Raw genomic sequence first — 16684 nt, forward strand, 5'->3', positions numbered from 1 at the left:
GGTCATTTTTTTTTGCAATGGGTGGAGTCTTTTATCTGGACTCTACTGTACAATGGGGGTTCCATTCACAATGAATGGCTATGCACCACAATGCACAGTATATGCGTTGTGGTGCACTGTGGTACATTGGACTCTACTGTACAATACAAGTTCCATTTACACAATGAATGGCAGCGCACCACAATGCATGCTACATGCGTTGTACTACACTATGGTTTGCTGGACTCCACTGTACAATAGGGGTTTCATTTAGGCCTCTTGCACATGATACTCCTGTTTGAGCATCTACTTTTTTTAGACTGAGTTTTTTGTATGTATTTTCGCACACATTTCCACGCAGGCATGAAAGCTTGTCCCCGCCTTGACATTGTAAGGCCTCTCGCACACACCGCAGCTTGAAAATGCTCAGTACAGATTATTTTTTTTCCTGAGCTAAAATACAGATTATTGATTGTAATGTGCCTGTGCACACAGGAGCGTAAACAAGCGCTGTGTATTCTTCAAAAAAATAGAAAAATCTGCTGCTTTTGGTCAGTAATTTGCACAGATTTGTCCATTGACATTGTGAATGCGAGAACAAGCTTCCGCGCATGCGTGCGAATTTGCGCGAAACGCATATGTGCAAAAATGAGCGAAAACGCATATATATATATATATATATAAAAAAAAGTCTGAGAAAGTAGATGCTCAAACAGGAGTATCATGTGCAAGAGGCCTAAATGGACAAAACTGTAAGAATTTGCATAAAATGTGCCAAAAATGACCAAAAATGCAGACTTTTCTTTCTTTTGTTTTTTTTACTGAAGAGCACACGGCGCTTGTTTACGCTCCTGTGTGCACAGGCACATTACAATGAATGGTCTGTATTTTAGCTCAGTAAAAAAAAATAAGCTGCACTGAGCTTTTTCGATCTTCGGTGCACAAGAGGCCTTACAATGAATGGCAGCGCACCACAAGGCTCAGTATATGCGTTGTGGTGCAATATGGTACATCGGGCTCTACTGTTCCATTTACACAATGAATGGCAGTGCACACACAACGCATGGTGTTTGCATTGTAGTGCACTGCGGTACGTTTGGCTCTACTGTACAATGGGGGGTTCCATTTACAATGTGCAGCACTGTGGGGCACTATGGTGTGCTGAACTCTACTGTACAATAGCTTTTCATTTACAATGAATGGCAGCGCACCACAGTGCATGGTATATGTGTTTTGGTGAACTACAATACATTAGGACAGTGATGGCGAACCTTGGCACCCCAGATGTTTTGGAACTACATTTCCCATGATGCTCCACTACACTGCAGAGTGAATGAGCATCATGGGAAATGTAGTTCCAAAACATCTGGAGTGCCAAGGTTCGCCATCACTGCATTAGGGTCTACTGTACAATGGGGGGTTCCATTTACAATGAATGGCAATGCACTAGTGTGAATGGGCCCCAAAGGGCCACTCCACCCATATTGTATTTCACTTGTGATGGATATTATTGGCTGAACTGCTCACCAATGGCTTTCTGTATTTTCTGGCACATCAGCAGAACGATGTCTACGCCCCCCTGTCTCTGGCTCCGCCCACCTATAGAGCCCATTTATAAGGCAGGCTCACACTCTCTGATGGGCCGGAGTGAGAACAAGGGGGAGGAAATTCTTGCCATTGGGGGTCACCAAGAATGATCAGAATTTGGTGAATTATTCAGCTCGTCGGAATCTATCTAAAAAAAAAAAATGAGATAGACTTTCCGGCTGGACTGGCCCTTTAATAAATCAGTCTGAGGGACGCAGGTCACATGATCACAGTCACTGTATAGCAGGGGTAGGGAACCTGGGGCTCTCCAGCTGCTGCAGAACTCATGCCTCTGGGAGTAATTGTAACTGCCAGCCTTGCAATGCCTCATGGGAAATGTAGTTCCACAACAGCTGGAGGTCCCCCAGGTCGCCTCCCCCCTGCTGTATAGAGTGTCGCCGCTTCCGTTAAATGTAAATTGTAACAAATCTGTGTCACGTCAAAAGTTTTATGTACAAATAAACCGCGTGGGATCGGCCTACCACTGAGATTGTACATCCTACAGCACCCCAACCGCCTACAGGTTCCAGCATGCTGTGGGGTACCTGGGAATGCTGGGACTTGTAGTCCCCCCCTATGTGGGTGGAGGACTGCGGCTGATCCTGATGTCGTCATAAAAAAAAAAGCAAAAAAATAAATAAAAAATAGTTTTGTAGGTCAAGTCTGTAAAGTATGATGTGCAATATGGCTTAGACTGATAGATTACTGATCTGTAGATTTTGTACACATTGTAGAATATGAAATGATATAGAAAAGATTTTACCAAAAAGTATCTAAATTGTGGATCTAAATGACCCGATTAAACTTTACAAGTGTGAAGAGATCCTGTCTGCCCCGTGTCTCTTTGTTCTAAAATACAGAAGTGATCAGGAACTGATTTATAAAAAAAATGAAAACAAAATGAACCCCCCGCTCTTTTGACTGCAACAACTTTTTAACGACTTGACCTCTGGAAGGTTTTACCCCCCCCTTCATGACCAGGCCATTTTCTGCTATTCAGCACTGCACTACTTTAACTGGTAATTATGCGGTCATGCATCACCGTACCCAAATGGAATTTGTATCATTTATTTTTTCACACAAATAGAGCTTTCTTTTGGTGGTATTTATTCACCACTGGGTTTATATTTTTTTGCTATGTAAATGAAAAAATATCCAAAATTTAAAAAAAAATGTTTCTTTGTTTCTGTCATAACATTTAGCAAATAAATAATCTTTTTTCATAAATTCAGGTCAAAATGTAATCTGCTACATTCCTTCGGTGAGAATTACCCAAATCAGTGTATTCTATTTAGTCTGTAGAAAAGTTATAGAGTCCACAAACTATGATATATATCTGAATATCGATTGATATCTTGAATATTTTTGATTGATCAATCTTGATGAACTGATGGATCTAATTTCTCAACACCCCGAAAATGCCGAGGACTGTAAAAATATCCCCCAAATTCCCCCTTTTCGGAAAGCAGACAGATATTTAGACAGTCCGAGGTATTTAGTAAGAGGCATGGCGAGTTTTTTTTAAATTGTCATTTTTTGTCTCAATTTTTTGAAAAATAAAGAAATTAAATAAAATCTGTTTTTTTTTCCCACAATTTTTAAGTGTTCCTGTATAGCAAGACCACTTACTGTTATCTCACATATATATTATTATTATTATAGCCAAATTTACCACCCTAACTCCTCCCACAGTTTTTACACTACATAGACAAGTAATATACCGAAACATGCGGATTGTTCCCGATTGGTGTGCTATTACTTTGTGGAACGTTTCGCCGAATGATTCACAAAATATTGTTGTTTTTGCGGCAAAATTAGTCCCATAGGAATGAATGGCGAAATGTTCAATATCATTTAATTGGTGTGCTATTACCTTGTGGAACTTTGTGAAAAGCTGATAAATACCAGTGTGAATCCGGAATCAATGTCATTTAATTGTTGTGATATTACTTTGTGGAACGTTTCGCCGAATGGTTCACCAAATATCGTCGTTTTTGCGGTGAAATTGGTCCCATAGGAATGAATGGCGAAATGTTCAAAACTAGAGTGGGAGGTGACAAAAGCTGACAACCCCATGATCAGCCAAAACATTATGACCACCCCATGATCAGCCAAAACATGAAAAAAAAAAATAATTTTTGAAAAAAAGAAAAAATCATTTTTGAAAAAAAAAAAAATCATTTTTGAAAAAAGAAAAAAAATCATTTTTGGAAAAATGTTCAGCTCTTTCAAGCTAATGATGGGACTTCAACTGTTTTACTACTATTTATACTTTTTAAAATATTAAGCTTTTTAACACTTTTCACAGTTACTCCTCCCACTCCACCCAGTTACTCCGCCCACTCCAGTTGTAGAGACAAGAACACTTTTCACAATTTCCCCAGAAATTGTAGCTTTTCTAGTTTATTTTATTTTTTTTACATACTGTCACCAGTGCAGTACAATGTCATCATATGACTTGTGTGTTAGTGATAATAAATATGGACTGGTGACAGTATGTCACTATTTTACATCCTGTAGTTGTGTCACCTTAGTGACACCGTTTTACGCGGGGGGGAGGGTTGAACAGGTATTTTTTTAAAACCGTTATTGCTTATAATAGTGATGATGACTGTTATAAGTAATAGTTAACTGTCATGACTGGCTTTCCATTCACTACAGCTTGCTTACTGTTATGATCGGCAACATCTAAATCACATATTACAGGGCGCTGTGATTGGCCCAGGTACCCACAGCAGACCAATCACAGCATCACAACAGTGACCAAGCGGTTCATGAATAAAAGCCATTCATGACAGTTTACGTTAAAGCGGAACCTTCAGTCATTTTTTCGTCTTTCCATCTATTAAATCTTCTGCCCTTGTTGTTGTTTTACCTTTTGGATTGTAAAACATTTTTTTTTCTGCCAGTAAATCCCTTATACAGCCCACTTCCTGTTTCTTGTCTGGTCATTGGCCTAGGCTTATGACATCATGCACAGCTCTCTCTCTCTCTCTCGTGAGAGTTTACCAGGAAGGGAGAGGGGGATGAGTCATAAGAGGGCCAATGAGAGCTGCAGAGCCAGAGGTGTGCCTTTGTGTAAATTGAGCTGCCCACAGTTAAAATGGCTGCAGCCAGACTCAGTGGAGGGAGATTTCTGCAGCATATTTGGCAAGTACAGAATCACAGTATATATAAAATAATATGCAAAGTGGTTGGAGGGGGAAGCTTCAGAATGGCAAAGATGTTTTTTTTACAAATTATGTGAGCAGACTGCAGTTCCTCTTTAACGACTTGACCTCCGGAAGGTTGACCTCAACCCGATAGAACACCTTTGGGAGGAATTAGAGCGGAGAATGCGAGCCAGGCCTTCTCGTCCAACATCAGTGCCTGACCTCACAAATGCACTTCTGGAAGAATGGTCAAACATTCCCATAGACACACTCCTAAACCTTGTGGACGGCCTTCCTAGAAGAGTTGAAGCTGTTATAGCTGCAAAGGGTGGGGCCAACTCAATATTGAACCCTACGGACTAAGACTGGGATGTCATTAAAGTTCATGTGTGTGTAAAGGCAGGCGTCCCAATACTTTTGGTAATAAAATGTATATACAGTGCCTTGAAAAAGTATTCATACCCCTTGAAGTTTTCCACATTTTGTCATGTTACAACCAAAAACGTAAATGTATTTTATTGGGATTTTGTGATAGACCAACACAAAGTAGCCCATAATTGTGAAGTGGAAGGAAAATATTAAATGGTTTTAATTTTTTTTTACAAATAAATATCTGAAAAGTGTGGGGTACATTTGTATTCAGCCCCCTTTAATCTGATACCCCCTAACTAACATCTAGTGGAACCAATTGCCTTCAGAAGTCACCTAATTAGTAAATAGAGTCCACCTGTGTGTCATTTAATCTCAGTATAAATACAGCTGTTCTGTGAAGCCCTCAAAGGTTTGTTAGAGAACCTTAGTGCACAAACAGCATCATGAAGGCCAAGGAACACACCAGACAGGTCAGGGATAAAGTTGTGGAGAAGTTTAACCGCTTTCCGACCAGCCGCTGTCATTATACTGCAGCAGGTTGGCTCTCCTGCGCTAACCGCCGTAGGTGTATGTCAGTCTTTGCACAGGAGATAGTTGGCGCGCCCTGCAGGAGCGTGCCCGTGGGTCCGGAGGACTTGATGGTCGCCGGCGACCCGCGATTGTTATGCACAGAGGCAGAACGGGTAACTGCCTATGTAAACAAGGCGATTCCCTGTTCTGCCAGATGACATGTCAGAGATCTTCTGTTCCCAGTGATCTCTGTCATGTCCCTTGCAGCCCATCCCCCCCTACAGTTAGAACACACCCAGGGAACACACTTAACCCCTTGATTGCCCCCCAGTGTTAACCCCTTTCCTGCCAGTGCCATTTATACATTGATCGGTGCATTTTTATAGCACTGATCAATGTAATAATGTCACTGGTCCCCAAAAAGTGTAATTTGGGGTCAGATTTGTCCGCCGCAATGTCGCAGTCCCGCTAAAAATCGCAGATCGCCGCCATTACTAGTAAAAACAATAAATAAAAGTCCCTAAATCTACCCCATAGTTTGTAGATAACTTTTGCGCAAACCAATCAATTTACGCTTATTTCGATTTTTTTTTCCAAAAATATGTAGAAGAATATATTTTGGCCTAAACTGACAAATAAATTTGTTTTTTTATATTTTTTTGGGGGGGGGGGGGATATGTATTATAGCAGAAATTAAATTTTATTTTTTTTTTTTCAAAACTGTCCGTCTTTTTTTGTTTATAGTGCAAAAGAATAAAAACCGCAGAGGTGTTCAAATACCACCAAAAGAAATCTCTATTTGTGGGAAAAAAAGGACGTCAATATTGTTTGGGTGCAACGTCGTACGACCGCGCAATTGTCAGTCAAAGCGACACAGTGCCGGATCACAAAAAATGGCCTGGTCATTAAAGGGGCAAATCCTTCCGGGGCTGAAGTGGTTAAAGCAGTGTTAGGTTATAAAAAAAAAGAACCCAAGCTTTCAGAAAATGGAAAGAGTATGGCACAACTGCAAACCTACCAAGACATGGCCATCCACCTAAACTGACCGGCCGGGCAAGGAGAACATTCATCAGAGAAGAGCCAAGAGGTCCATGGTAACTCTGGAGGAGCTGCAGAGATCCACAGCTCAGGTGGGAGAATCTGTCCACAGGACAACTATTAGTCGTGTTCTCCACAAATCTGCCCTTTATGGAAGAGTGACAAGAAGAAAGACATTGGTGAAAGAAAGCCATAAGAAGTCCCGTTTGCAGTTTGTGAGAAGCCATGTGGGGGACACAGCAAACATGTGGAAGAAGGTGCTCTGGTCAGATGAGACCAAAATTGAACTTTTTGGCCTAAAAGCAAAACACTATGTGTGGCGGAAAACTAACACTGCACATCACCCTGAACACACCATCCCCACCGTGAAACATGGTGGTGGCAGCATCATGTTGTGGGGATGCTTTTCTTCAGCAGGGACAGGGAAGCCGGTCAGAGTTGATGGGAAGATGGATGGAGCCAAATACAGGACAATCTTAGAAGAAAACCTGTTAGAGTCTGCAAAAGACTTGAGACTGGGGCGGAGGTTCACCTTCCAGCAGGACAACGACCCGAAACATACAGCCAGAGCTACAATGGAATGGTTTAGATCAAAGCATATTCATGTGTTAGAATGGCCCAGTCACAGTCCAGACCTAAATCACATTGAGAATCTGTGACAAGACTTGAAAATTGCTGTTCACAGACGCTCTCCATCCAATCTGACAGAGCTTGAGATATTTTGTAAAGAAAAATGGGCAAAAATGTCCCTCTCTAGATGTGCAAAGCTGGTAGAGACATCCCCAAAAAGACTTGCAGCTGTAATTGCAGTGAAAGGCGGTTCTACAAAGTATTGACTCCGGGGGGCGCCATACAAATGTACCCCACACTTTTCACATATTTATTTGTGAAAAATGTTGAAAACCCATTTATAATTTTCCTTCCACTTCACAATTATGTGCCACTTTGTGTTGGTCTATCACATAAAATCCCAATAAAATACATTTACGTTTCTGGTTGTAGCATGACAAAAATGTGGAAAATGCCAAGGGGTATGAATACTTTTTCAAGGCACTATAATATTTGGGGGTTCTAAGTGAAAAAGTAAAAATTGCCCCAGCAGGCAGCAAGTGGTTAAAATGTTACAAACAGAATAGAATAAGGTCCCCTTTGCTGGCTAGAGATCTGTGGTAGATGCTCCACAACACAAGTGAACAGTTCAGATATATTTTAATAGGTCGAAAGAGGAAACCAACATTTTTTTTTAAGGCCCCAACATAGCCGGCTGCATCAGAGTTTCCAGACCGATGACACTGCCTATGGACAAAGTTGCATGATTGGTGGTAATTAGACCAGTACAGTCTCAGGCACAGGGGTCTTCTTTATTTCCTAGCAGTGACGCTGCACTTCGGTGATAAGGATTCTTTCCTTGGCCTCCCTCTTCTGCCATTGGCTGGATGTGTGCAGGCCGAGCCTCGTACTGAGGTTATAAGCGGAAAGAGGCTCCATGGAGATGGGACAGGAGTTTGGAGGTCTTTGGAAAAGCCTGAAGGCTGCTGAAGAGAACAACCATCATCTGCATCCGGGGAAGCGTCCTTCAATAACTGGAAGAGAAACAAAAGATCAGGTATTCAGAAAGAGATTTCTTCCAATCAGAAAACGTAATTTCCTGTGCATTCACTGGGACAGGAAGTCAGGGTGAATATTCCCAATGGGGACACAAACACCAATAGCAATTTTGACAGAGGTTCTAACCCCCTGGTGCCCAACTGGTGGCCCTTTGGCAGTTCAATGTTCAGCCCCTGGGCCCCTGCCAACTGTGTTTGTATGTTCTTGCCTAGACTGACTTCCAGCAGTTAAAGGCCAATTGAACTTTTTGTTTAAATCTGCTAAATACATGTCAGGTTCATAAAAGCATAAGGTGTGCACAGCCTGAGTAGAAAAGCCAGTCCCCTGCCAGCATGCTGCAGAGTAGCACCCATGCTCTCTGTATGTTGAAGCAGCAGCCTCTCTGCACATGCCCCCCCCCCGCTGAGTCAGAACAGGAGCTCTCCAATCAGCAGGGAGCAGGAGCTTTTCAATTGAGAGGCTTATAGGGGTTGTGTTGAGCCTATGAAGACCACTGCAAGGGTGCCACTCTGCAGCATGCTGGCAGAGGGACAGGATTTTTTACTCAGGCTGTGGCTGCTTTATAAAAAAAAAGAAAAAGAAACACAACTATAAAACTTTGCGCATCTTTTGGGAAGTAGTAATGTGGGTAGGTGACAATGACAAGGAAATGGCACCAACATCCCTGTAGATAAGTGTAGACAAGGGAAATTTTTGAGGGTGCCGGCAAAACAAGACGAACTCATTTCAATACTCCGCAATATGTATAAAAAAAAATGACAAGATTTTTATTGTTACATACAAGACTAAGTTAAAAGGTTTTTTTGGTACAGTGGAACCTCGGATTGCGAGTAACGCGGTTAACGAGCATTTCGCAATACAAGCACTGTATTTTTAAAAAACCTAACTCGGTTTATGAGTGTTGTCTCGCAAAACGAGCACGATTCAGGCCAAAGCGGTGGGCAGTACCGCTTTTGGCCTGAGGTGGGGGGGGGGGGGGGGGGGGGGGGGGGGGGCGCTGGAGCCGAGCAGAGCCGAACGTCCTGTTCGGAAATGCACGGAAAGGCCCCGAGTACAGCACGGCTGACCTCGGCAAATCTTGGGTAGGAAGTCTTTCCGAGGTTTGCCGAGGTCAGCCGAACTGTTCTCAGGCCTTTTCAGCCATTTCCGAGGCTCGCCAGCGCCCCCCCCCCTGTCTCTGCCCGCATGTGGTATTGCATCCCATTGAAGTCAATGCGGAATGAATTATTTTCTTTTCCATTGACTTCAATGGGAAAAAAACGCTTTGATATGCGAGTACTTTGGATTACGAGCATTCTCCTGGAACGGTTTATGCTCCTAATCCGAGGTTCCACTGTATAAGTTATGTGCACATGTACAAGGAAACATCTAGAATTCAAAGCAGATGACAACATTGAATCACTCGGCAATAGCAATGGAGTGATTGTCCCAACATGTTTCGCCACTCTGGGCTCATCAAGGGATGTTTTAAAGACAATTAGATGTAACACTGCATAGAACGAAACTAAATTAAAAACATTACATTGACTTAGAATACAATACAAAAAAAAAATAGGAAATAAAAATAATAATGGTACGGTAGAGTAGGCTGTCGACTACCACGCCCATCACCAATCACTCACCCATATGAGGATCTTTTGCCTGCGACTCAATGTCAAGTCAAGAAAAACCATCACTGGGTAGTGCACATAAGGAGATGCCAAATAGGGCCCGAAAAAATTGTTCGGCTGGAATCTAGCTAAAGGAGTAGTGCAAAAATTAATAAATGAAAATATCCTAAGTGAAATATAAATCTACTATAAAAAATAGTTTAAGTGAAAGGGAGTGAGGAGAGGGGGCGGAGAAAGGACTAGGAAAAGGAAAATAAGGGAGTGAAGATGACAAGTAGGGAAGGAAGGGAAGAATGGGGGAGGAGAGGGGGAAAGAAAGGATGGAGGGGGGGAGGGGGATCTTTTGTTTTGATGCACCTGAAATGCATTTAGCTGATTTTAACTGAAAGTTCAATTGGACATTAAATGCCCGAATTCTCTGACCGTCTCCTGTAATATGTCTGCAGTCTCTGACCGTCTCCTGTATCATGTCTGCAGTCTCTGACCATCTCCTGTATCATGTCTGCAGTCTCTGACCGTCTCCTGTATTATGTCTGCACTCTGACCATCTCCAGTATCATGTCTGCAGTCTCTGACCATCTCCTGTATCATGTCTGCAGTCTCTGACCATCTCCTGTATCATGTCTGCAGTCTCTGACCATCTCCTATAGTATATCTGCAGTCTCTGACCATCTCCTATAGTATATCTGCAGTCTCTGACCATCTCCTGTAACATGTCTGCAGTCTCTGACCATCTCCTGTACCATGTCTGCAATCTCTGACCGTCTTCTGTATCATGTCTGCAGTCTCTGACCATCTCCTGTATCATGTCTGCAGTCTCTGACCATCTCCTGCATCATGTCTGCAGTCTCTGACCATCTCCTGTATCATGTCTGCAGTCTCTGACTATCTCCTGTACTATGTCTGCAATCTCTGTCCGTCTCCCTTATAATATCTGCAGTCTCTGATCATCTCCTGTATCATGTCTGCAGTCTCTGACCGTCTCCTGTATTATGTCTGCAGTCTCTGACCATCTCCTGTATTATGTCTGCAGTCTCTGACCGTCTCCTGTATTATGTCTGCACTCTGACCATCTCCAGTATCATGTCTGCAGTCTCTGACCATCTCCTGTATCATGTCTGCAGTCTCTGACCATCTCCTGTATCATGTCTGCAGTCTCTGACCGTCTCCTGTATCATGTCTGCAGTCTCTGACCGTCTCCTGTATTATGTCTGCAGTCTCTGACCATCTCCTGTATTATGTCTGCAGTCTCTGATCATCTCCTGTAGTATGTAAAAGAAAAAAACTGCACTGTTTCCAAACCTACAACTACAGCTGCAGCTCAAAGTGAAATGTACACAAGCATAAATAGATAAACGTAAGGAGCTGCACTTCTCAAAAAACATAATTACATAGTAGGTGAGGTTGAAAAAAGACACACGTCCATCAAGGCCAACCTATGTGTGTGATTATATGTCAGTATTACATTGTATATCCCTGTATGTTGAGGTCGTTCAGGTGCTTATCTAATAGTTTTTTTTTAATTATCGATGCTCCCCGCTGAGACCACCGCCTGTGGAAGGGGATTCCACATCCTTGCCGCTCTTACAGTAAAGAACCCTCTACGCAGTAAAACTGCTTTTCTTCTAATTTTAATGAGTGGCCACGAGTCTTGTTAAATTCCCTTACGTGAAGTAAAAGGCTGACAGGGAACATCAGAAGGAGAGCGTAGCTGCACTGGACACAGCGAGTGAATAATAGAGCATTGAACCCTCACTGTGTCCTATTATAGAACTCCCAGCACAGCAGGGTATCAATATTATAATAAATCACACAGGCAGCATAGTAAGTGCTCCTTTCATTCGTTTGTTTTTTTTGTGTTTATCAGATCATTTCATTTAGATGCGGCATTCGTTATTTCAGATAAATTTGTTACGTTCAGTTTGCCAAATTAAACGGAAATTCCAATACCTATAATTTAATAATTTATAACTATTATTATAGTTATTATTATTTATTATTAAAATAATAAAAACTATAATAATGGTTAATAATTTAATTATGTTAGAAAATACGAAAAACAAAATTATCCAAATGTTTTTCGTTTTTTTGAATTTCGTTCAAATAAAATTCAAATAGTCTTTCATTCATTCAAAAGCAGAGCCATGATAGAGCCATGATAGGGATATGATAGAGATATTATAGAGCCATGGTAGGGATATGATAGAGCTATGATAAGGCCATGATGGGGCCATAATAGGGATATGACACGGCCATGATAAAACCATGGTAGGGCCATGATAGGGATATGATAGAGCCATGATAGGGCCATGATAGAGGCATGATATAGCCATGATAGGGATATGATAGAGATATGATAGAACCATGATAGGGATATAATAGAGTCATGATAGGGATATGATAGAACCATGATAGGGATATGATAGAGCCATGATAGGGATATGATAGAGCCATGATAGGGCCATGATAGAGGCATGATATAGCCATGATAGAGGCATGATAGAGGCATGATAGAGGCATGATAGAGGCATGATAGGGATATAATAGGGCCATGGTAGAACCATGGTAAAGCCATGGTAGGGATATGATAGCGCTATGATAAGGCCATGATAGGGCCATGGTAGAGGCATGATAGGGATATGATAGAGCTATGATAAGGCCAAGATAGGGCCATAATAGGGATATGATAGGGCCATGATAGGACCATGATAGGGATATGTTAGATCCATGATAGGGCCATGATAGGGCCATGATAGGAACATGATAGGGATATGATAGAGCCACGATAGAGGCATAATAGAGCCATGATAGAGCCATGATAGGGCCATGATAGAGCACCTGCTTACTGTGCTGTCTGTGTGATTATTGTAATGCTGATGATCATAAGACGGTGAGATGCTGCTACTTTACACTTTATTTGGGGGGGAGCAGTAAAGATGTGCAGCAGAGCTGCATTTTTACTGCCCCCCAAACAAATCCACTTTAACCTCTTCCCGGCCAGCGATGTACCAGTACGTCTCTGGAATGGAAGGGTGATATCTCGGTCATCACTGCAGCAATGATATCATTTTTTTAGCCCCAGCAATTCTGCACAAACTAAAAGTAATCCTAGGAAGCCGCTGGATTATTTTTCTAGGCAGTGGAAGGGGGTCCCCCAACCACCACCTTTACGATGGGACCAGTAGCATCCAGTTCCTGAGACACAGTGAGAGGGGTGGATGTCGTTCCTCCCACTGCGTGACGTCACAAACCAGGAGTGGCGGGAATTGTATCACTTCCGGGTTTGTTATCATGTAAACAATCCATTACCGGCCTGAACAAGCATCTGATCAGACTGATCTTGGTTTGATCAGGTGCTTTGGATGCCAGAGGACAGATAAGGGGGTCTAGAAGACCCCAGATCTCTCCATAAAGAGGACCGGTCATGGCCTATACTATCACAAGGGATGTTGTACATCCCTTGTGAAAGGAAAAAACAAAGAAAAAAAATATAAAAGATACAGTGTAAGATTTTTTTATTTAAAAAAAAAAAATAATAAAATACAATTTAAACTGCCCCCACTCCTTTGTGCAATTGCAAACACACACATATATGTAAATGGCAACAAACCTGCATTTTGTTTTGAGCCGGGGTCAGGGGTGGGGTCAAGGGTGTGGTTGAAAGAGGCCCCATCAGGTAGGCTGTGCGGAGGCCCCATGATTTCTAACAGCGGCCCTGGTGACTCGGCTTGGGTGCCCCCATAGCAAGCTGCTTGTTGTGTGGGCACTCAACAAGAGGGAGGGGCCAGGAGCACCGATGAGGGACCCAAGAAGAGGAGGATCCGGGCTGCTCTGTGCAAAACCAACTGCATAGAGGAAGTAAGTATGCATGTCCTCTGACACCTGCTGATTAGCGAGGAGAGACACAGAACAGAGCTCTGCCTATGTAAACAAGGCAGAGCTCTGTCCTGCCACTGGGGGATGTGCTGGATTTTGCTTCCCTGCAAAGCAGGGACCGATTGTATGAATGAGTGCTAAGGCTGCTTTCACACTGATGCGCTACAGTTTACCTGCACCGTGGGTTCAGCGCAGTGTGCCTGTGGCTTTCCTGTGGGTTAGCTGCACTTTGCCATAGAATTCAATTATATCCTGCAGGTGTGATGCACTTTCTGAAAGCACACCAAACCTGCAGGTAATAACAGAAGTCTATGGCTCAGTACAGGTAATAATAGAAGTCTATGGCTCAGTACAGGTAATAACAGAAGTCTATGGCTCAGTACAGGTAATAACAGAAGTCTATGGCTCAGTACAGGTAATAATAGAAGTCTATGGGTCAGTACAGGTAATAATAGAAGTCTATGGGTAAGTACAGGTAATAACAGAAGTCTATGGATCAGTACAGGTAATAATAGAAGTCTATGGATCAGTACAGATAATAATAGAAGTCTATGGATCAGTACAGGTAATAATATTAGTCAATGGGTCAGTACAGGTAATAATAGAAGTCTATGGGTCAGTACAGGTAATAATAGAAGTCTATGGATCAGTACAGGTAATAATAGAAGTCTATGGGTCAGTACAGGTAATAATAGAAGTCTATGGATCAGTACAGGTAATAATAGAAGTCTATGGCTCAGTACAGGTAATAATAGAAGTCTATGGGTCAGTACAGGTAATATTAGAAGTCTATGGGTCAGTACAGGTAATAACAGAAGTCTATAGATCAGTACAGGTAATAACAGAAGTCTGTGGCTCAGTACAGGTAATAATAGAAGTCTATGGGTCAGTACAGGTAATAATAGAAGTCTATGGGTCAGTATGTAAACAAGGCAGAGCTCTGTCCTGTCACTGGGGGATGTGCTGGATTTCGCTTCCCTGCAAAGCAGGGACCGATTGTATGAATGAGTGCTAAGGCTGCTTTCACACTGATGCGGTACAGTTTACCTGCACCGTGGGTTCAGCGCAGTGCGCCTGTGGCTTTCCTGTGGGTTAGCTGCACTGCCATAGAATTCAATTATATCCTGCAGGTGTGATGCACTTTCTGAAAGCACACCAAACCTGCAGGTAATAACAGAAGTCTATGGCTCAGTACAGGTAATAATAGTAGTCTATGGGTCAGTACAGGTAATAATAGAAGTCTATGGATCAGTACAGGTAATAATCAAAGTCTATGGGTCAGTGCAGGTAATAACAGAAGTCTATGGGTCAGTACAGGTAATAATAGAAGTCTATGGGTCAGTACAGGTAATAATAGAAGTCTATGGGTCAGTACAGGTAATAATAGAAGTCTTTGGGTCAGTACAGGTAATAATAGAAGTCTATGGGTCAGTACAGGTAATAATAGAAGTCTATGGGTCAGTACAGGTAATAATAGAAGTCTATGGCTCAGTACAGATAATAATAGAAGTCTATGGGTCAGTACAGGTAATAATCGAAGTCTATGGGTCAGTGCAGGTAATAACAGAAGTCTATGGGTCAGTACAGGTAATAATAGAAGTCTATGGATCAGTACAGGTAATAATAGAAGTCTTTGGGTCAGTACAGGTAATAATAGAAGTCTATGGGTCAGTACAGGTAATAATAGAAGTCTATGGGTCAGTACAGGTAATAATAGAAGTCTATGGGTCAGTACAGGTAATAACAGAAGTCTATAGATCAGTACAGGTAATAACAGAAGACTATGGGTCAGTAGAAGTAATAATAAAAGTCTATGATTCAGTACAGGTAATAATAGAAGTCTATGGCTCAGTGCAGGTAATAATAGAAGTCTATGGGTCAGTACAGGTAATAATAGAAGTCTATGGGTCAGTACAGGTAATAATAGAAGTCTATGGGTCAGTACAGGTAATAATAGAAGTCTTTGGGTCAGTACAGGTAAAAATAGAAGTCTATGGGTCAGTACAGGTAATAATAGAAGTCTATGGGTCAGTACAGGTAATAATAGAAGTCTATGGGTCAGTATGTAAACAAGGCAGAGCTCTGTCCTGTCACTGGGGGATGTGCTGGATTTCGCTTCCCTGCAAAGCAGGGACCGATTGTATGAATGAGTGCTAAGGCTGCTTTCACACTGATGCGCTACAGTTTACCTGCACCGTGGGTTCAGCGCAGTGCGCCTGTGGCTTTCCTGTGGGTTAGCTGCACTGCCATAGAATTCAATTATATCCTGCAGGTGTGATGCACTTTCTGAAAGCACACCAAACCTGCAGGTAATAACAGAAGTCTATGGCTCAGTACAGGTAATAATAGTAGTCTATGGGGCTCAGTACAGGTAATAACAGAAGTCTGTGGCTCAGTACAGGTAATAATAGAAGTCTATGGATCAGTAGAGGTAATAATAGAAGTCTATGGCTCAGTACAGGTAATAATAGAAGTATATGGCTCAGTAGAGGTAATAATAGAAGTCTATGGGTCAGTACAGGTAATAATAGAAGTCTATGGGTCAGTACAGGTAATAATAGAAGTCTATGGGTCAGTACAGGTAATAATAGAAGTCTATGGGTCAGTACAGGTAAGAACAGAAGTCTATGGCTCAGTACAATAACAGAAGTCTATGGGTCAGTACAGGTAATAATAGAAGTCTATGGGTCAGTACAGGTAATAATAGAAGTCTATGGGTCAGTACAGGTAATAATAGAAGTCTATGGGTCAGTACAGGTATAAATAGAAGTCTATGGATCAGTACAGGTAATAATCAAAGTCTATGGGTCAGTGCAGGCAATAACAGAAGTCTATGGGTCAGTATAGGTAATAATAGAAGTCTATGGCTCAGTACAGGTAATAATAGAAGTCTATGGGTCAGTACAGGTAATAATAGAAGTCTATGGGTCAGTATAGGTAACAATAGAAGTC

The 16684-nt window shown here is 42.0% G+C and overlaps 1 long non-coding RNA gene across 4 annotated transcripts in view; it reads right to left on the bottom strand.

Moving 5' to 3' along the window:
* Positions 1-6268: 6268 nt before the first annotated feature.
* Positions 6269-16684, bottom strand: part of LOC141103832 (uncharacterized) — a 43989-nt gene continuing 33573 nt past the window's right edge. Inside the window, exons 3-4 of one of the 4 annotated variants that reach the window (XR_012235378.1) lie at positions 9869-9980; positions 6269-8221 (exon numbers count right to left, since the gene is read on the bottom strand). This is a non-coding gene — a long non-coding RNA (uncharacterized lncRNA). Of the gene's footprint in view, positions 8222-9868; positions 9985-16684 lie in introns of all 4 variants that reach the window. The other 3 variants (XR_012235376.1, XR_012235379.1, XR_012235377.1) reach the window with 3 other exon arrangements.

The sequence above is a fragment of the Aquarana catesbeiana genome, linkage group LG07 (assembly GCF_042186555.1).
Source record: "Aquarana catesbeiana isolate 2022-GZ linkage group LG07, ASM4218655v1, whole genome shotgun sequence".
Taxonomy (NCBI): Eukaryota; Metazoa; Chordata; class Amphibia; order Anura; family Ranidae; genus Aquarana; species Aquarana catesbeiana.